Consider the following 23,690-nt stretch of genomic DNA (forward strand, 5'->3'; position numbering starts at 1 on the left):
GATGCAAATAGCCATTACAATTCCAATGGAGGATTCTCAAGCTGGAGTCCAAATGGGAAGTGAACGGACCGGAGCTAGTCATGCCGCCGAGTCGCCATCTGTCGCCGATAAGGATGGGGTAATGTCCATAGAGGTGGGATCAGACACTGTTGATTCATTGGCTGGAGGAGGGGAAGGCGGCACCTCAGGGGGTAACACGGAGGGACCTTGCCCTTGTTCTTGTGTTTCTGCTTTTTCTCTTGTGAAGGAAGAGAAGGGCAGACTGCAGCGATGTCAGGCACGCAGTTACACCTGGCAATCTTGGTGCCCAATGGCCGCGGATCGCGCGACCGATGTGGAACTGCAGATCACCTTTCAGGGTGGTGCCAGGAAGAGGAGTCCCGGGAGGGAGCTCCAGTACCAGCAGCTGCTGAAGACGACGAGCGCTTCTCCGGTGGGGGAGGGGGAGCAGCACCCAAAGGAGTGGGTATGGGTACTGATGGGGAGGGGGAAAGGGAGGAGGAGGAGGGGCAATGGGAGAAGGAGGGGGAATGGGAGGAGGGGGAATGGGAGGAGGAGGGGGAATGGGAGAAGGAGGGGGAATGGGAGAAGGAGGGGGAATGGGAGAAGGAGGGGGAATGGGAGAAGGAGGGGAATGGGAGAGTGATGGTGAGGGAGAAGGTGTGGAGCGAATTGGGCAGGGCTTGGAAGAGGTGGGGGTAGGAGGGGGAATGGACATAACTGAAGAAAAAGTAGAAGTTAGAGGCACGGGATGGAGCCGGTCGAACTTTCGACAAGCCTCGGTGTAGGTAAGTCGATCTAAAGTTTTGTACTCTTGAATCCCTCGTTCTTTCACATACACTGGGCATGCTGGTGAGTGTGGAGGATGCTACACATTACAATTGACTCACACTGGCAGGGGAGCACAGGCACTCCTCCATGGAGGGGGTGCCCACAGTCACTGCAGAGGGGATCATTGGTGCAGCGGGAAGATGTGTCCAAACCGTAAGCATTTAAAGCACCTCATTGGTGGTGGAATGTAAGGTTTTACATCACACCGATACACCATTACCTTTTCCTTCTCTGGGAGGGCATCCCCCTCACGGCCAGAATAAAGGCACCTGTATCGGTGCGATTGTTTTTAGGACCTCGCTGAACATGATGGATAAATCGGACTCATCGACGCTCGAGGTTTGCATGGAGCTCCTCGTCAGTTTGGAGGAGATCCCGGTGGAAAATGATACCCTGTACCGAATTCAAAGATTGGTGGGGTGCAACAGAGACTGGGATGTCACTGAGATAGTCACAAGCACGCAGGGCTGCAGATTGGGCAAAAGATGATGATATGAGCAAAGAACCAAACCACATGGTGTTACTCATGTATTCCACTTCGCCAAACATATCTTCAATCGTCTCCACGAAAAACAGAGGCTTGGTCATGGCAAAACTCTCGCCATCTGTCCTGGTACAAACCAGGTACTGAGGGAAAGGTTTCAACCCAAGCCGGCGAGCTTGACCCTTTTCCCAGGGGGTGACCAGGGAGGGGGACTGTCATGTCTACTGTCACTCTTAGAGAGAGCCACAGAATGGCCAGGATGTTGAAGCCTTTGTTGCTTCATGTGCAAGGCGTCTGCCCTAGTACCACCCACTCCGACCAGGGGCTCGCCCCGTGGGCACCACCCAGCCACAGCAAGGGCCATCTGGCACAGCGGCTAGTGTCTGGAGTTCTGATGCTCCAAAGTGGTGAGCATCGACTCCTTGGCATACACGAGGCATTAACAGCTCAGGTACTAGCAGTGTGATCCCTGTGTTGTCAGGGGGCTCAGCCAAGTGGGTACTTAACAGCCCCACCACATGGACTGGCTACCGAGCTGGTGACCTACCAGGAAGGGGGCAAGGGTGCAGGAGAATAAGAGACAGGAATCACTGCACAAATAGGACTTCTATACAATCACGCCACAACTTAAAAATCTTTCACATAAAAAGTTATAACACTTAACTGAGTCTGAGTGGAGTCTTTTGCATCCAGTTTTGGAGGGATTTGCACGTTTATTCAAGGAGAGTCAATATTTGCCAGCTACTGACCTAGTCCACCATGTAATTCCAACTGGGGATTTCAGACCTATGCGCAGAAACTTTATAGAAGTCTGTATAACTTACAGCGAGTTGTGGAAGGGAGTATTCAGCAACAACTCAATGATGAAATTATATAGCTCTCTGAAAGTCCATGGGCATTACCAATAACAATTATTTCAAAGAAATCTGTTAATGGTTAGGAGTAGTACTGACTGAGTGGGGATATGAGGTTAGTAACTGAAGCCACATCACCCGACAAACACCCATGCCTCATATCAATGAAACTGACAGACTAGGGAACTGCAAATTCTCTATCCCTTTATAAATAAAATCAGTTTATCACTAGATTCTGACTGTGCCCCAGTACTGGCCAAAAATTGCTTTTGTAGTGCCTTGCCCGTTATACGAGTTTTCAAGAACGCCTTTTGGTTTAAGGAACACATCCGGAGCATTTCACCAATTCGCAGACTTGTCAAGAGGATGGAAGTGAGCAACATGTTTGGTCTATTTAGATGACATTATTGTACTCTCCATAAAAATCAAGGAACACACTGAGCAGTTAAGATGTCTATTGTCAAGATTTCAAGGCACACATTTGAGCCTGAAATTGGAAAAATGTTCTTTAGCAGAATCGCAGGTTCAGTACCTGTAGCTCAGCTAGGGTGAACACAGATCCACAACTGCCAGAAACTTTCCTGCACCCACTAATGTAAAGGCATGGCAAAGGTTTCTAGGATTGCCAAATTATCATCATCATCATCATCATTTTGTAAAAAACTATGTCACCATAACTAAATCATTAACAAAGTTATTGAAAAAAGAAGTAACTTTTAATGTATTACAGAGTATCAGACTGCAATGCAATTGGTCAAAAATGTATTAACAATTTCACCCTTGCTGGTATACCCTGATTTTGAGAAGTTCCTGTGGGATAGTATGGGTAGAAGTCATACCTGACAATGGGAATAAATTAATGGTTGGTCCCTTTTACTGACCCCTCCGACTGAGATGATACGGAACAGTTCAAATAACTTTGGTCTCCTTTCAAATAGGTACCCCACTCATACAGTTATAGTTGGTGGTGACTTCAATCTACCCTTGATAGGTTGACGAAAATTCACGTTTAAAATTGCTAGTAAGCATAAAACATCAACCGAAAATGTACTGAATGCTTTATCAGAAAATTATTTCAAAGAGTGGATTCAAGAGCCAACTCAAACTGTGAATGGTTCTTAGCAACAAATAATCTGAGCAAATAGGGCGCATCGCAAAGGATACAGGGATTAGTGACTGCAAGGTCATTGTAACAAGACTGAAAGGCATAACATCCAAACCCACTAAAAATAAGTGCAAAATATATCTGCTTCAACAAGCAGAGAAAATTCGCTTGACGCCTTCCTACGACATGGTCTCCACTCCTCCCAATCTGACTATGTAAGCAGAGACCTGATGTGGTTTGAATTCAAAGAAATAGTATTGACAGTGATCTTCAATGCAAGATGCTTTTAGTAGTTTCCACAATGAAACTATGTCCCAAAATCTGTCAGAAAGCCCAGAGAGATTCTGGTTATATGTAAAGTACATCAGTGGCAAGAAATAGTCAATACTTCACTGTGCAATAGCAATGAAATGTTACTGATGACAGTGCCATTAAAGCAAAGTTACTGAACATGGTTTCTGAAATTTCTTTGTCAAAGACAAAAAGTAAATATTCCAGAATTCAAATTGAGAATAACTGCAAACATAAGTAGATATCCTCGGTGCAGCAAAGCAGCTTAAATCACTTAATAAAGGCAAGTATAATAGTCCAGATAGCACACCAATAAGGTTCCTTTCAGAGTATATCCATACAATTGCTCATACTTATCAGTTATATACAACAGCTCACACTCTGAAAGATTCATGCCGAAAGACTGAAAAGTTGCACAAGTCACACCAATACGCAATAAAGGAAACAGTAGTAATCCACTGAATTACAGACCCGTATCACTAACGTCGATCTGGAGCAAGATTTTGGAACATATACTGTATTTGAACATTATGAATCACCTCACAGAAAATTATCTGTTGCCACAGTCAGCATGGATTCAGAAAATATTATTCTTGTTAAATACAATTATTTCTTTTATTCTTATGAAGTAAGGAGTGCTAGCGACCAGGGATGTCAAATTGATTCCACGTTTGTAGATTTCCAGAAGGCTTTTGACACTGCTCCTCACAAGTGCCTTCTAATCAACTTGCATGTGTATGGAGTATCATCTCAGTTGCGCAACTGAATTAACGATTTCCTGTCAGGAAGGACACAGTTTGTAGTAAATGACATAAAGTCATCGAATAAAAAAGAAATGGTATCTGGTGACCCACAAAGAAGTGTTACAGGCCCTCTGCTGTTCCTAATACAGCATATAAACATTTTATAAGACAATCTCAGCAGTCCTCAGAGTGTTTGCAGATGACACTGTCATTTATTGTCTTGTTAAGTTGTCATATGATCAAAAACAGTTGGAAAATGATTTAGACAACATATATGTATGGTGTAAAATGTGACAACTGACTCTAAATAATGAAAACTATGAAGTCACCCACATGAGTACTAAAAGGAGTCTGCTAAATTTTGGTTACACAAAAAATCACACGAATCTAAAGAAATTCAACTTGCTTGCATGATTACAATTATGAATAACTTAAATTGGAATGATCACATAGATAATGTTGCAGGGAAAGTGAAACAAAGACCACAATTTATTGACAGAACACTTAGAAAATGCAAGATGCCTACTAAAGAGATTGCCTTCACTATATGTGTCCATTCTCTTCTGGAGTTCCCAATGTTAACTGACTGTGCTGCCCTTTAATGGCCCCTAAATTTGAAAGACATCTGAAGTTACTTAGCACATAGGCACTGAAATTACTTATGATTACGACGTACTTTAAACTGGGAAACTTCTACAGCTATGTGCATTAAGTAGGAAGGTGCGTGTACAGCAAGCAGATGAGATGCTTATCACGGAGCTCAAAGAAGTGCAAAGAAACAATGCTGACTGTCAGCAATATGCCACTTTCCTGAATTTTGTATCTGAAAATATATTTTTATCATAAGACCCCTCACAGGAATCAGTTGGCGATACCAAAAAGGCTCCAGTTTTGTATCACTGCCCAATGCCACCATAGCATCTAAGCCAGTGACAACGGCAAATGAGCTACAAACATCCAAATTACTACCCGTTACTGGTAGCAAAATCGGCAATGTGACAGAGATATATGTGCACTTGTCACATGTGCATGCAAAGAGCACAGGTAACATAGCTACAAATTCTGTTGTAGACCTTGGCAGAAGCTTCGAGGCCATTTGAAATCGTGACCCTGGATATTATAGGACCCTTACCTTAGACACAACAGGAGAATAATTTACTTTCTCAATTATCGTTATCAGTACCTGGTTTTGGTACCAACTGCTGATGTGACGACAGAGACCATAGCAAAAGCCTCTGTGAATCACTTAGTGTTACAGTCTGGAAGCCACATTGTCATTCTGGCAAACCAATGAATGAACTTCATGTCCACTTCATTTATGGAAATGTGTAAACTGTTAATGATTAACAAGTAATGAGCCACCCCTTCCATCCCAAAGCCAGTGGCCATGGCCATGTTGAACATATTGATAAAATCATTGTCCAAAAGCTATCTTATTGGTTGAACAAGTCATATGACTGACATCATTATCTGCCACATATATATTAGCAGAATTCACAAGCCAAAGGACACAATCCCTATGAGGTACTGTACGGCTGCCCTACGAGTTCTCCCTTTGAATTATGCACGTACTGACTCCAAGAGAAAAAATTGGCATAACAGCTTAAAATGATTTGGCACAGGGTGCAGCAGAGCATGCAACTTCAAAGCAGGTTCAAAGCTGCAATAAAGGAGCACAGTTATTTCAATATCAACTGGCTAACTGGGTCTTGTTGCAGAACCTGGTAATTCAAAACGAGAAAACTCATTTGCAATGTTCCTCTTCATACATGTATATGACTGAATTTATGCTTGCTAAATATTCACTGTCTTCAGATTACTTTGATTGGCTCCCTACCGCTTACGCCCATATACTTGTGACACACACAGTTGTGTGTCAAGTAACACCATTGACGGTACCGAGGTTGCTGGATTTGTTCCAGTCCTTGCCTAACACAGTCTCTTACATGTTAATCAGTGTGAGGGGATCGATTCACACCCACTGAGAACAGGGATAAGTTCGGACACTCATTCTGCAGCACTGTTTCTTACGCTACAAGAAGGGTTAGATCACGAGTGCCCATTCTGTTGGAATCGGTGGGCAGTTGCCATTGGTGGCTACCCAGTTTATTTTTGAGTCTACTACCCTCTACTTCTTATCCTCTGCTGTGCTACTGAGACTATCCATTCTTTCTTCTATTACTGACAGATGGTAGTTTAGGCTGAACTCTCGCAGCAGTATCAGTTTTGCTATCTCATCTTTTCATCCATAGTTCTGAGGCATCATGCCATTCCTCGTTTCAGTGTCCAGTGGTGTCGCATCTACAGTGAATTAGCCAGTGAGTTTCATCATTTTCTTTTTGGACTGTGATACTCAGGTATATATCCAAACTGATGTGTGTCATCCCCATCACCTGATTTTGCACCTGTTCTAGACTCTCTCCCCAGTTGACAATTTAAGAGCAGGCTCATCTACCCCATCTCATAGAAAAGTTCTGTATATCCTTGTTCCATTTCCTACTTTTCAATGGGTAACACACATCCTCTCCTACCTATTCCTCACTTATCAACCCATCTCCATTTCGGTGTCAGACAGACAGCCCTAAACAGTGTGCAATGTTTTGGACTGTCTACAATGCTCTGGGTTGGACAGGTTGTCATGCTTCTAACCTTACCCAGAACATACCTTCCAATTTATCCACAAAACCCTCCACATGTTAACTTACGTTCTACAGTTTTCCTTGCAAAGAGCCTAGCATGAAAACGTCCAGCACTAGCCTTCAGCTTCATGTTTCATTTCCTCCCTTTCCAGCCTGTGGCACTGAAGTCAAGCCTTACATTGTAAGCATTTTGGGTTATGTATACCATTTCTGAGTTGCCACAAGATCCAGTATTTAATGCTGCACAGACATTCAAGCCTTACTGAAAGCTGGCAGCAATCTAGTTTTTCCATACACCAATACTCAACAAACACAAGCTGGCCTGTCCTTGTCAGCAACTGCTTGCTGACAGCAGCAACTCCTATCATCCCCCCCCCCCCCCCCCCCGCATCACCTCAGTTGCTATGAACCTCAACTGAGTCCATGATTCAGTGAATTGGTTGTTGAATGTCTATGAGCCTGTACTAGTGTAAGATGGTTACTGCAAGTCATTCTCAGACCTGCACTTAGAAGTTTATGTAGTTAACAACTTATGTTTCCCCTCATTGATCAGATTAACTATAAGATTACTTTACTCTACTCCATACTAGTCCTCCAGATTTATGAGATAGGTGGTTGTTTCTACAGTACTGCAATATTATCTATAAATTCTCATGATAATTGGATGTTGCCATCCAGTTTTATGGCCAACTGTCTGCTATGCTCTATTGACCAACTCCTAACACATGAGAAGGGTCAAATTAATATGGATCACACTATTCCATATGTCAATGAATGGTACCATCAGACGTACATGACGACTGTGATATCACATAGTTCCATTTCAACTCTTCTAGCTCTTTGTGCTCATTGGGCCTGCTGTGTCTTGTAAGGACATTACATATTATGCTACGAGACTAAGATGCTGCTGTGTTCAGTTATATTTTTCTTTACAATAGGCCTATTTCAGCAAGAATGCCATCGTCAGGTTATCTGTAGGAATACATAGCTGGGTACAATATTCCAGATTTTGAAGTAGATAATTTAACATACTATGGAATAATGCTTTGCTACATACATGAGGTGGTCTTTATGTCCATATGATATCGCTGTATTAGTTTCTGTCACTGTCATATCATTTTGCTCTTTTGACTTTGGTGAAGCTGTATTAGGTGTTAAACTGTAGCTGGAGCAGTTATTTCTGTTTTCCAATTGTGAAATTTATTTCATAATGACATTACTTGAAGTAAAATTTCATATTTCGAAAACCACCTGATGCATGTAGCAAAGCGTTATTCCGTAATATGTTAAATTATCTACTTCAGAATCTGGAACATTGTACACAACCATGTATTTCCACAGATAACTTGACGATGGCAATCATGATGAAATAGGCTTATTGTAATAAAAAGATATTTCGAACACACCAGCATAATATATAATGTCCTCTAGCTCTGTTTTTCATCAGATAAACAGTGTGGCTCTTGTACAAAATGGGCTACTGTAATAAGATTTACTTGTGTAAACATCTGTTTCATTTATGGTCACATTACAGAAATTTTCACAATGATTCTGGACTCATGAATGCGTCTGTCTCTCAGACACAGACTTTATAACTGTGTACTGTACATATGACCCAGAGTGAGCTTTTCTCTGGAGGACAGTGAATACCTATAGAAGAGTTATTGTGTATAGGAAATAACATGAAGTTTGCAGTTTAGCTGTCCTTGTACTTTGTGCAATACGCTATTTGTCTAAGTGAACAGAATACAAACAATAATTATATACTATACAAGGGACTAACTGGGTGTGAAGCTAATGGGGATGTAAGCAAAACCTAAAAAAAAATAAATAAAACAAAATGTAACGCCTATCTGTGCTTTCTGTGCATACTTATCTAAGGTCCAGAATAAGAAATTTTAATTATTTTTGCAATTTTTTCTTTTCTCTGAGCCCCCTTTAGTAACTAGAATAAGTGTTTTACTGGTTTCCTATTTGGATGGAGGACCATTCTACCCCACAAGAAAAACTAGTAGTTTACCTAAACAAGCAATAATCCAATAGCTATTAGCTTACCATGAACAATGCGCTGGAATAACATGTTCACTGGCATTATCTGAAGATGAATTTCTAGATTAGTTGACCTTCAGCCACACTGTAACATACCTTTGTGATAAAACCAGGTATTTATGTAATTGTACTGATTGTTCAAATCATACTAGTTATATGACACATCCCCTTTTCAGAGTAATTAGCAATTAAATCACTTTGTAACTTAGTATAGGAATCCCCTCTAAAGTGGAGCCTTTTCATTGTTTAAATGCCCCCATGGACCAATCTACTGCTCACTGGATGGAGCGTCGTCATTCCCGCATCACCTGGGCACAAGCAGCCGTGCATCTGCCATCTACATGACCACATCACCTCACTGCCATGACTCACTGCGCCCCTCTGCCTTCTCCTCAGTCTATCACAATGAACTTCTAAGAAAAGAACCTACAGTGCAGCCCGCACACTAGGCAGCTAGGATTTCCTGGCTGTGGGAGTCATTACACTATGCCAGCTCCAAGCTGTCAGTTGTGAGCAGGATGTCATGTGGAGAACATCTGTGGCTACCTGCAGTCTCTACGCAACTGTCAAAGTTGCCAAACCTTGGGCTGCATTCCAAAACAAAGTTTACGATTACTCTGGACTACTTATGGGGGGCTGAGGGAACTTACAGTCCTGGAGGGACAAACAGTGTGTCTTCAGACTTATAGCTCCCTCTTTCTCGCACGTATTTACGTAAAACACAGAATTCTTTCACAATATCAACTACAAATTCTCAGTGTACTTGCCAGAATGTCAAAAGCCATAACCATCTAGCCCGAGACAGTTGATAGTTACAGATGCTTTTGTTAAACTCCTTCCACCATATGTACACATTAAGTTTTCAGATATACAAAGTGCCTTGTCCCAGAGAATGACGTACAGCATCAATTCTCCATTGTTTGATACGGGATTTTTCTCCTACATTCAAAAATTTATATTGATGAGCTTTCAATGCAAAATTTATTGCTTAAAAACAGATGAGTCACTACATTTTCTTTATGCTCCAACACCTATGTATGTGAACTTATAATCAGCATTACACAGAGTAACAAGATGGAAAAATAATTTTCATGGTTAGAATAAAGTGGGTCTGAATAATTTGCTTTGCATTTCTAATTAGACAAAAGGTAAACAATTACAATATCTTCCACATGCATCTTGCCCAGCTGATATGCCACGAATGACTGTCAGCTGACTATTAAAGTTGGCTAACTCAGCCAGGCAACTGCAGCCTGGCTGCCCAGTGCTTTATAGCCTTACTGTGGAATGTGAAATGACTTGATGAGTATCATGTCAAGAAGGAATTGCACAACATCCTCAATTTTAGCAGAGGTGTTGTGTCTGGCAGGGACATAACAGACATAGAAACAAAAGAGCAGCCAGCTGCAGGTGGTGGCTCATGTTGGCACTAATGATGTGTGTCGCTATGGATCGGAAGAGATTCTCTCTAGTTTCCAGCGGCTATCTGAGTTGGTGAAGACTGCCAATCTTGTTAGCGAGATGAAGGCAGAGCTCATCATCTGCAGCATCGTCGACAGGACCATGTGGCATGGACTGGGCAGTTTTTTAGGTTACACAGAGACAGTCTTAGGAAAGATCAAAAAGGACTCCAGTCTCAAAGGACACAAGGAGAAGAAATGACGAGAACTGACCAAGCAACAGTCAGTAATGTAGTTGTAAATTGTCTTAGATGTGTTGGAAAAGTACCAGAGCTTCAAACGCTGATAGAAAGCACTGAAGCTGAAATTGTTATAGGAACAGAAAGCTGGCTAAAGCTAGAGATAAATTCTGCCGAAATTTTTACAGAGATGCAAACCGTGTTCAGAAAGGATGGATTAAATAAAGTAGGTGGTGGTGTGAGTGTGTCTGTTGGTAATAGTTTATCTTGTAGTGAAGCTGAAATAAAGAGTTCCTGCGAATTACTATGGGTAGAGGTTATACTCAACAGCCATACCAAATAATAATTGGCTCCATCTACCGACCACCCGACTCAAATGATATAATAACTAAACAGTTCAAAGGAAACTTGAATCTCATTACAAATAAGTACCCCACTCATACAGTTATAATTGGTGGAGACTTCAATCTATCCTCGATTTATTGGCGAAAATACATGTTCAAAGCCAGTGGTAGACAGAATACAATTTGTGAAATTGTACTAAATGCTTTCTCTGAAAATTACTTTGAACAATTAGTTCAATGGCCCACACAAATTGTAAATGGTTGCAAAAACACACTTGACCTCTTCGCCACAAATAATTCTGATCTAATACAGAGCGTCATGACAGATGCAGGGATTAGTGAACACAAGGTCACTGTAGCGAGGCTCAAAGCCATATAAACCAAAACCACTGAAAATAAACGCAAAATATATCTATTTAAAACAGCAGATAAAAATTCGCTTGATGCCTTCCTAAGAGAGAGTCTCCATTCCCACCAGGCTAATTATGTAAGTGTAGACCAGATTTGGCTCAAATTCAAACATACAGTATTGATAGCAATAGATTGGTTCATACCACATAAGTTAATAAGAGACGGGACTGATCCACTATGGTACACAAAACACGTCAGAACACTGTTGCAGAAGCATCGAAGAAAGCATGCCAAATTTAGAAGAATGCAAAATCCCTAATACTGGCAAAGTTTCACGAAAGCTCGAAATTTAGTGCAGACGTCAGTGCAAGATGCTTTTAATAGTTTCCACAATGAAACATTGTCTCAAAATATGGTAGAAAACACAAAGAGATTCTGGTCGTATGTAAAGTACACCAGTGGCATAAAACAGTCAATATCGTCACTGCGGGATAGCGATGGAAATGTTTCCGATGATGGTGCCACTAAAGTGGAGTTACTAAATACAGTTTTGTGTATTTCCTTCATGAAAGAAAACAAAGGAAATATTTCAGAATTCAAAACCATAACAGCTGTTAGGAGGAGTGACATAAAGGTAGATATCTTAGGTGTTGTGAAACAACTCCAATCACTTAATCTGGTCCAGATGGTATACCAATCAGGTTCCTTTCACAGTATGCACACACAATAGCGTCTTTCTTAGCAATCATATACAACCGCTCACTTGACGAAAGGTCTGTCCCTAAAGACTGGAAAGTAGCACAAGTCACACCAAAATTCAAGAAAGGAAATAGGAGTAACCCATTGAATTACAGACCCATATCACTGACCACAATTTGCAGTAGGATTTTGGAGCATATACTGTACTCTGTCATTATGAATCACCTTGAAGAAAATGACTTATTAATACATAACCAACACGAATTCAGAATATATCTTTCTTGTACAACTCAGCTAGCTCTTTATTCCCATGAAGTAATGAATGCTGTTGACAAGGGATCTCAGATCGATTCCATATGCCTAGATTTCCAGAAGGCTTTTGATACCGTTCCTCACAAGTGACTATTAATAAAATTGCATGCATATGGAGTATTGTCTCAGTTGTGTGACTGGATTCGTGATTTCCTCTCAGAGAGGTCACAGTTCATAGTGATAGGCAGTAAATCATCATGTAGAACACACATGATATCTGGCATTTTGCAAGGTAGTGTCATAGGCCCTCTGGTGTTCCTGATTCACATAAATGATCTAGGCGATAATGTGAGTAGCCCCCTTGGATTATTTGCAGATGACGCTGTAATTTACCATCTAGTAAAATCAACAAACAACCAATTCCAATTACAAAATGGTGTAGAGAGAATTTCTGTATGGTGCGAAGAGTGGCAATTAGCACTAAGCAAAGAAAGTGCTAGGTCATCCACATCGGTACTAAAGGAAATCCAATAAATTTTGGGTATATGATAAATCGTACAAATCTAAGGGCTGTCAATTCAACAAAATACCTAGAAATTACAATTACGAGCAACTAAAATTGGAAAGACCACATAGATAATATTGTGGGGAAGGTGAAACAAAGACTGCACTTTGTTGGCAGAACACTTAGAAGATGTGACAAACCCACTAAAGAGACAGCCTACATTACACTTGTCTGTCCTCTGCTGGAATATTGCTGCGCGTAATGGAATCCTTACCAGGTAGGATTGACGGAGGACATTGAAAAAGTATTAAGAAGGGCAGCCCGTTACGTGTTATCACACAACAGGGGTGAGAGTGCCACTGATATGATATGCGAGTTGGGATGGCAGTCACAGAAACAAAGGTGGTTTTCTTTGCAGCGAGATCTATTTACAAAGTTTCAATCACCAACTTTCTCTTCTGAATGCGAAAATATTTTGTTGGCACCTACCTATGTAGGGAGAAATGATCATCATAATAAAATAAGAGAAATCAGAGCTTGGTGTAGGTGTTCCTTTTTCCCCACATGCCATTCGAGAGTGGAATGGTAGAGAAGTAGTATGAAAATGGTTTGATGAACCATTTGTGACAGCAGTACAGCTGACCAATCACAAGCCATCCAATCAGAAGCCGTCCATGGACTACATAAGGCCACCACAGCAGCGAAGACAATCACCTGATGATGATGATGGAGGCTATCGTCGAAAGCTCGAGATTTTATCCTGAATTGACGTGGCAAGAAAACAGAGACTGTTTTACATACTCCCTTAATTGATGAACACTCACATTTGATTTGACTGCATCTTTTAATTTATATCAGCACATCAGGAAGGAAAAACTTGCAATAGTCAGTGAGTGTGTCCGATCCCAAAATGAATAAACAAAGGGTTTAATTCTTACTGGGAACTAGGTGAAATTACTTCTTACATTACTGTGTCACTTACGCAAATTTCTCCCTGTATCACTGACAGCAGCTTGTAAAAACAAGCCATGTCCATTCTCTCAAAGTTCTGTCATGAATATTCCATGTGCATAATGTAATTGGACAACGTGAACCAGTCTGCAGTGCCAAACATGTACACTTGGGGAGCTGCTGGAGAGCTCTATGCCTTAGGTGCATCGTGCAATACAAGCTTTACATTCAGTGTAGTAATCTTAAATGGTTCTGGTGGTCTAACCTCTTTGTCCCAAGCCACAACTGTGTGTAATATAATGCATCCCAACCTTACATATCAGAAACCTTCATTTCAATGTGGTCCAAAAACGACTTTCCACATCTGGTTCCCTGAAACAAGACTATTTTAATTTTAAATATTCCCTGCATACCATAAAAAGGCTACAACCATGGAAACCGCCTCCCGGACTCTTTTGCTGATGAAATTTCTGCACAGTAATGCTGCAAAGTGGCATAACTTTATAGAGGAGGAGGATGTCGTTAGAGTACAAGTTCAGATTAGGAAAGGATGGAGGAGGAGAATGGCTATGCCGTTTTGAAGAAACCATCATAGCATTTGCCTTAAGTAGTTTAAGGAAATCATGGAAAACCTCAATAGGGATGACCGGATGCAGGTTTGAACCATCGTACTTCTGAATGTGAGCCCAGTGCGCTAATCACTGTGCAACCCCACTAGGTCCAAAATTTAATGGTCTTCCCACAACTCATAATGAAGGTCCCTATCTTCAGCCTATATGGAGCACCATCAATTCTAAAGCATATTACTTAACAAATAACTGAGCTATACTTTCAAGCCCTCTCTGGTAGGCCAAGGCACACACCATATCAGTGGATTTCTCTTTCCGGTTGCAAGGGCCGCTACTTAATGATTCTGTCTTTTAATAGATTTTGGTGATGGTTCTCTTTTTCATTCAGGTCCGGTTGACAAATTTATTATAGTTACTTGAGGTGAAATAAATTGATCAGTTTTTCACCAGTTTTCAACATGTGTTAAACACCAACTCTATCAACAGATTGATGGTGTGGCTACAACTAGTCTTCCCACCACCACCTTCCTTCCACCCTCCCATAGCAACCAAGCTATGTATGGACAATTTTGAGGAAGTCACCTTTCAGAGTGTGTAAATAAAATCTTACTGGTTCTTTAGATATGTAGATGACATCTATGTCATAGTGTTTCAGAATACTGAAGGTATTGGCATCATTCAAGTTGTCTGCAGTCTGATATTTTATTTATTTTGAAGATTTGGAAGGATGGTCACTTGCCCATCCTCGATCCTTGACTTTTTGGTCAGGAGAATATTTATTTATTTATTGTGCATTCACTTCACCTGGGTGATGATACATTTGGATGTGCCCTTTAGAGGAAGCCTATTTACATGTATTTATTATTCCCAAGCCAACAACTGCCATCATCAAGCACAAGGTGATGTTCTGTACTTCAGTGCACAGGCATTTACTACCTCTGACCCTGAAACCCTGTACACAGATTTAGAGAATCTTAAAAATATCCTCCACCAGAATCATTAGATCAAATGGACACTATAAACCCACTGACATTTCAGAAGGTGATGAGACAAAGGCAGTGACTCCCACAACAGTTTTTTTTTTTTGTTCTATCCAGTGAATATTTTGATTTAAATCAGACATATTTTATGACAACTAATTTTAAATGTGTTCTGGACCTTTTACAGTGATCAGGTGTATGCTAGGCTATATTAGGGTTCATAATACTGTCACAACCTTTAGGCTGTTATGTTCTCTGCATAGAGGATTTGGTTCAATATTAGGACAAAAGGTTACTGGTTGACACTAAATTAGAGCATGCCTTCATAGACTTCATAAATCTTGTACTGTAGCCTCCTATCTCACTGTTAAAATAACAGTTGTGTTTAGCGAGTACAACCTGTCTAAATCTCACTGAACAATATGTTGTTACCATAAGATAAACTTTGCTTAGAGTAATCTTTGGTTTTAGTCTTCAGCAGTTGATGCTCATTCTTAGTAGCGGTGTTTTATTTCCTTGTTGGCTTTCTTCCCCAGTCTATGGCCATGTGAGTTTCAGTCATAGGACAACAGTCGCCTCACTTGAAGCTCATGATTAACATTGGACTGGATCTCTTTTGGCACACAATTCTTATATGCCACATAATGGCTGTATATAACTAAAGAATTACTTCTACAGTAAATGTAAACCATAGGTCATGCGCCATGTAATTTAGTTCTGTCACTGGTGGGAAAAGGTATCTGGATGGGCTTCTCTGGTCTAAATCTAGCCATAAATAATATTCATGACATACGATTGGCTGAGCCAGTGAAGCATTGAAGACCCACTGTACATTCCAAAGTCATATCTGAACAGAGCTAGCACTGTGCATCAATGTACAGTCATTGGAAAAGAAAGCGTCCAAGGGATTTCTTACTTCATCCCAATTCCATATAAATAGAATTAGTAATTACTGTGAAGTGCCTGAATGCATTAACAGAACAGAAAATGTTTGTTTCTGTCATCCAATACATACTACCCATTCTCGTAAAGACCACAGGGAATACACAAGGAATGGTTTTATTTTTAATAAAATGTACCTCATTCAAAAATTATCATAAGGAGGCTGTGCTACAGGAATTTTTATACAATATTTCATATCAACAAATTAAAGACCAGACAGATGTATGTCATCTGTAATGTAAAATAATATAATGCCTCGATTTTGTTTCCTCTGCCAGTCACTTGTGTAACAAGTTACATCTGCAATAATTTAGCTATCAATATGAACCAGAAAGCTATGCAAAAAATTTACGATTTGAGACATTTTTGGATTTTTGGTATGGTTTAAGAGCTTAAAATTCGCGTGTGTGCACTGCGGACTTTGTGCTACATGGCACTACATTCTCTCATCATGACTGTGTCTGATTATTCACTGGATTGTGCATAGGTAAGAAGGGAGGGATGTATAAACAGCTATTATAAGCAGATCATCGTGGAGCAAAACTCAGTAATTTTAAACTTTTTTAAAATACTTACAGTCCGCCTTGGTTGCTAAAATTTTGACAGTGTATTTCTTCCAGTGTATTCTTCCTGAGTGAAAAATTTCAGGGTAGGTTTCGAAGTCTGATTGGACCATTGCCTTGTGAGACCTACTACCAATGATGAATAGTACAAATATTAATGGGTTAACAGTTTATGTATGGAATGCAAACAGTGTAAGAACACAGGCCAGTGAATTTTGGCAGTTCTTCCAAGCCAAAGCAGCTGACAACTGCCTAGTCTTGGAAACTTACCTTAAGCCTGGTATTTTCGTATGAGTGACAAGTTACACGTGTGCCCATACAGATAAGTGGATTGGAGGAGGTGGCATGAGTATTCATAGAAAGACCTCTCCCAAGCACCTGATAGTGCAGCTGCCACAGCTCACTAAAATAGATGACACTGCCGTCGCAGTGATAATATTGCCAAATCACTTTTGTGGCAGCACATCAGTCACCGCGAGGTCTCCTGGACCTGACAGACTTTAAGGCATTGCTGTCCCTCAATGGCAAACTCTTCGCTGCTGGTGACTTCAAAGCCAAATATTCTGAATGGAATTCCAGGGTTACAAATACAAGTGGACATCACCTACTGCAATTAGTTAGGCAGCGTAATGTGGTCATCCTGACAGCTCGTGACCCACAATCTACCCCAACAATCGCAGCCACACAGATTTTCTTGATATAGTGATATTAAGGGGCGTCAAGCACCTCACCACTGTTATGACAAGATATGCTCTACCATTGGACCATCTCCCAGTCATCTTCAATGTGGAGATCAATGGCACAGAGCCACCACACCAACAACAATGGTAGTCTCTCAAAGCTGTCCCATACCAAAAAGCCACTGGAGCTGAAAAAACAATTCATCAACTAACTGATCTGGCGCCACAGTGCACAGGAGACCACAACAGGAAAGATACTAACCATGCCAGCTGTTCCCGAAAGCAATCTAAAAAGGGAGAGGGACCCATGGAAAATCACAGAAACACCGATTGGGCAAGTGGGGTCGCCACACTCTGATCTGATGGTACTGTTTGGCAAATGAAACAGTTTCTTAGGAAGGGGCAACATATCCATCTCCCGTAAGTCAGCAAGGAAGTTGCTTACGGATTTGATGCTAAGGTTAGTGTCCTGCCAGACATATTCGCAGGCAACTACAAACCAGCAGAAGATGTGATAAATGAACAAAATGCTCACCTTGTGAGGCAACATTTACTTGTATTTCTTGCAGCAGAGGCGGACTCTGACGAGGCCATAAAAGCCATCACTGAGGAACAGGTGGAACAATAACTCCAAACTCTAAACTCTCAGACAGTTAGAGATTGAGGTAAGTTGGAGTATGCAATGCTGAAACAGCCACCACATGCCACCCCCCTCCCCGACCCATCACTGACTATTTACTTTATTCCAAGGACTGGCATAACCTTACTGCTTGGAAACACGCAGACAGGTAAAAGATGCAAGGCTGTCGCAGAATTATAGGCGTACCAGTCTGCTTCCTGCTACCACAAAAGTCTTCGAACAACTCTATGTTAAAAGACTTATGATACACATCAACAATGAGTAATTGACATACTGCTAGAATAGTTTGGTTTCTCATGCGGGCACAGTATGCAGCAACTGCATTTTGTGAAGGACAAAACAGGTACCTTGGAACAGCAGGAGTACTCAGAGACAGTACTCCAGACATCTCCAGGGCCTTCGCCTATGTGTGGCAAGAGGGCCTACTTTACAAACTATTTGTATTGGGGGTGCCAACACCGCACAACAGGCTCACCACGTCATACCTCACAGATCATACCATCAATGTCTGTGGCAAAGTTGGCATACCAACGGCGAGGCCTATACTGGTGCGAGTGCTGAGGGTTCTGTACTTGGCCCCCTGTTATACTCCTTGTATGCCTCAGATATATCGAAGACTGAAAGACTTGCACTGACACCACACACTGCAAGCTCTGTCTTAAGATAGACATCTTGCACCACTCTTTGCAGACAGTACATGATGCCCTAGGAGTCTGGGCTACTATGTGGAATCTAAAGTTTAACACTAAAAAACGTGGTGTAGAGTGTCTCCGGACCTTCAGCTGGTGTGGATCATGGGAGGCCCCACTCTGTGGTCAAGCACTGACAAGTATATTGGGGTGACCCTTGATAGGAATTTCACCTGTGGGCCGCATATCAGAGAGGTTAAGGGCAAAGCACTTTGACAGCTATTGGCAGTATACTTCTTATTAAATTCAGAGTCCATTCTGCTCTCACACTGCAGCATCTTGCTATATCTAGCACTGATCCTCACAGTGCTAGGATATGCAGCTGTGGTGTGGCAGAATGCAGCTGACAGTCATATCTGTCAGCTCCAAGGGAGAGCTCTATGCTTCACCATGCACCTTCCTCACCATGTCCTGACACAGGAACTGCATGACATCACTGGTATAGCAATGCTGCGCAACCAGTTAAAGATGACTTCACGACAGTTTTACAAAACATCATAGTAGTCAGCCAATAGGTTTACTGCAAATCTGGGTCAACAGACTCAAATGAGAGGAACCACTTGATGGTTGGACTTGTTACGACAGCGAACACTCTTGTAGCAGACATAGGATAAAATTTTCTTTTTCTAGAATAAACTGTTCCATCTTGTGATAGGACAAATGCAAAAAAGTTTGCTCAACAGAAACCTCATACTGAGGAAATGCAGGAATAGTGCAACGCATTTAACCTGCACAACCAGACAGAGAGAAAGGACTGTCTACTTGGGTCAAGAGAAAGTCTATAGTTTTGTGGGATGGAGTTCGCGTTTTCTACTGCAGCTGATTTTGGTCTCTGAATAATCTGCATCTTGAGTTGTTACATCAACACAGTTAGATAAGATTACATACAATGTCGCCCTCTTAACATTGTACTCAAGGTGACTCGCACTGGTGACAAGTGATAATTATTGTTTTCACGCACATATTTATTTAAAAAGTTTTTTTTCTCTTAATAAATTAACTGAAAGTAGAATATGAATATCACCCTCCCAAAAATTCCTTCTCTTCTAATTTACTACTCTTATTTCCAACCTCCTTGTGACTCAATTTCAAGGAAATTGTAGTCATTATAAAATGTCTTTAGGCTTTCTTCAAACCATGAAAGTTATTTTAATTAACGAGTGTAAATAAATTTTGTCAGGTGGAAATTAAGATGTGCTTTTTTTTCAGAACTTTAAATTATTTTGCATTCCTTGACTACACACAGCAGCACTCTCCATCAGTCATCCATATCTCGCCTGCACCACTCTCTCCCAGCGTGGTTTCGTTCTGGTGAAAGAAGACGAAGGAGATATGAATGAAACCAGATTAATGTTTAATGTCCCATTGAAGACAAGGTCATCAGACACAGGACACCATCCAGATTGGGGACGGATAGGGAAAGGAAACTGGTCAACACAATGCAACACAACAAAAAAAAAAAGTGAGCCAGAGTGTGTTTTTCATTTATTACATAGGAGATAATGGTTTCCTAGGACATGTCATCAATTATGAGACAGAAGCGGAATTTTGCAGCAAAATAAAAATTCTGCTTTGGCATCATTAAGTGCCACATAATGCAATAGATAAGCAAATCTTGAAAGTACAACAGGGAATACAACCGTGAGCATTTCACTATTTAGTGTTACAGTGTAAACTAAACCATAGCTGTATTGCTCAGATAAAATTTTAATAAGTACAAAATTATATACCTAGTCTCCACAAGACAAAATGACAGCTCACCAACCCCAGCATGGAGTTTAAATATTCAGCTGACCGTACATGCCCCCACGACCAAACAAACACACCTCCCATGGCAAATAACACGTGTGAATGTCAAATATGCTGACTTAGCTGAACCATGAAGTGAAAATCCACATTAAAGCTGGGAGTCAACATACTCAAATCAAACTGCAGCTCACATATTTCAATGATTTCATTGCCTCTAGGTACGCCAACTACACAACTTTCACATTGAAAGGCAGCCAAAAATCTCACTTAAATTGTAAATTGAGAAAAGTATCCCTTATTAGGAGTGTAACGAGGTAAATATGGCATTTGGAAGGTCTCACACTAATACATCCCAGATGAATATTTTAAAATCTTTACTACCTGTCCTTGCATTACCATCAATACAAATGACAAGAAGTCACTGCAAAGCTGGAGGAGGAGATGGCAAAACCATCACTGAATAATGAGCATTTTATTGGTGACTGTACTGTGGATGATGTATTAATAGGTAAACCAAACATAGCTATAGATAAAACAAACACCACCCTCTTGTTCATATTAGTCTGACAGTGTCACTGACTCCATACCAGGAAAAATGGAAATGATTGCATGACATTACCGTCCAGGAGACACCACTGGGATTGTTCAGCCACCTGGTACAAGTCTTTCAATTTGACATGACGTCAGCAAATTACATGTCATTGAGATGAAGATGATGATGAGATGAAATGATTAGGACAGTACAGTCACTCAGTCCCAGAGCACAGGAAATCTTCAACAAAGCCAGGAACTGAATCCGGGGCCTAGAGACAGTAGTGGTACTAACTACTAATCCTCGAGCTGTGGACTCTACACCAAAACGTTTAACAAACATCTAACCCAGAAAAAACACTGAATGATTGTCTGTCTCGCCACTTACTATCATGAGCACAGTATTATTCAATTCATACTGACATAAATGGAAATAAGAACTAGGAATCATCTTCGGTCTGATATTTATTTGAATTGGTATGATGAAAATAATGAAATATAAATCAGGGCAGGTACATACAAATTCAAACTACAACTCTCTTTAGTAACAATGTGTGTGTCTATAATTTTCAAATGGTATAAACGAAGTATGACAAGAAATGCTATAAACTACGTAATGTTAAACACCCATGAGAATCATGTTATTTTGTGCTCTATGGGATGAAAACTGAATCTAATCTAATCCAATAAGTTGGGGGGGGGGGGGGGGGGGGCAGGATGATGATGATGATGATGATGATGTGCTTCTGTGGTTCACAGCCCAGTGCAAGCCACTTACTGACTGACATCACTTGGTGTTATGCACGCTAACTGTTTTAAATATCAATGTCTCACCTAAGTGACTGTAATGGTTTTCTGTATAGTGTAGGATTGCTTTTGTGGTGATGATGAGAATAATTATACTAGCTTTTTCAAATATTCAGTTGCCAAATGAATTGTGAAAAACTGGTGTGTAGTATTAGCATTCCAGCATGGGACAGCATTTCAGTGAATCTGAACTGCTTGGCAAACACTAACTTTGTCATCTTACAATGGCAAAGTCTGGATAGCTGATTTCAAACTCCAAGGAAAATGCACCAGTAAAGAACTACTTGTTTGGCATCTTACATAGGTTAACTCAGAAAAACTTAGGTATCTGTGGAAAGTAATGAGCAAACAAATAAAAGTAACTATCTGACACAAAATTTCCAACACAAAAAATTATCTTTACGAAATACATAATTTAGCATGCCAGAGCCACTTTCTCATGTATTCAGGGAAAACTGGGGAAAACAGGAGAAGAAAGAACATTTCTTTTTAAAAAAAAGTACATAGCAGTTAAACTACAAATCTACTGTATTTAAAGCAATAAGTTTATGGGGCGTTTGCAAGACAGAAATTGTAAAACTTCAGTGGGTACCAGTTCATAGAAGACAAACTGACATGTGCCAAGATCACTGGCATCCCAAAACTGAAAAAGTCTATTTTTTATGATCATCCCAGCACTTCGGGGTTTGTGAAAAATTTATAACAACAGTGTTAACACCAAAACTGATAAATTTTCTACATTTTTATGTGCCTTTCCACAGCTGTGTATGTCCTCTACATGGTGAGCTGCATCCTTGTCCCTTATAAATTTTACATGCTATCCTGACTTTCCCATCAATAAGAGAGATATCATTTAAGTTCAAAGCACCAGCCATATACCACAAACTACTGGAACAACATCATACTATGTGAACTTACTTTTCTCTACAACAAGAGTGCCTGCATTTTGTGACAATAAATCAAAGATGTGTCACATGAGTTTCTGCAGTGTTCCAAGTCTCACAGCTCCAATGTGAGCCTAGAGTACAATAAAATACTACAGTAGAACATGTGAACTGATTGCTGAGTGACCATATATGCCTATTGTAGATATTTAATATACAAAACAAAACAGATGAATGAGGGGAAAAAGTGGTTACCACCACATTGCACAAAATTTAGAAAGAATGTGTTTGCACATTAGACAACAAGGATTACGTACTGACCTGAGGCAATAACACATCAGACTGCTAACTGGATTGTTTGATTTCAGCAGCTAAAATTTCACCATTTCTTAATAATACACTTCATCTGACATGACACTCAAACATATTTGCTGGAACATATCATATTCATTTGATAATGCGATGTGCACTATCACACAAACATAAAGTAAGATTCCTCAAATAACACACCCTACTGCCAAGCTACTGAATGTTTCTCGTGAATTTAAATATGCATAAGTCTATATCATCTCCTGCTCCAATTTCAAAGGATTTCCAAGTGGACAATCAGTCAAGAAATCCTAAACATTTCCCCACTACCAATCAATAAAAGTGTTTCACTTTTTATACATACTGACCCTTCAGAAAATGTAAACAATGTTGTCAATAATAATTCAGTGCAATAAAACAGATCTCTATGCGATAATTGAATTCAGCTACTTTCTCTTAATTTCAAAACTCTCTCAAATCACACTATATTGCATCAATGATGTGTATGTCATGACATACTGGAATAATTAAATAGACACCAGTATTGCTGTTGCAATATTTTGTATACTGCAGTTAAAATGTGGCCACAACTTTGGTTTAATGACAACTT

General features: G+C 40.4%; 1 protein-coding gene across 1 annotated transcript in view; it reads right to left on the bottom strand.

Annotated features, from left to right (window-relative positions):
• Positions 1-23,690, bottom strand: part of LOC126298673 (protein dispatched) — a 193,824-nt gene that overhangs the window by 168,604 nt on the left and 1,530 nt on the right. The gene's annotated exons all lie outside the window — the stretch shown is intronic.

This window comes from Schistocerca gregaria, chromosome X (assembly GCF_023897955.1).
Source record: "Schistocerca gregaria isolate iqSchGreg1 chromosome X, iqSchGreg1.2, whole genome shotgun sequence".
In the NCBI taxonomy this organism is placed as follows: Eukaryota; Metazoa; Arthropoda; class Insecta; order Orthoptera; family Acrididae; genus Schistocerca; species Schistocerca gregaria.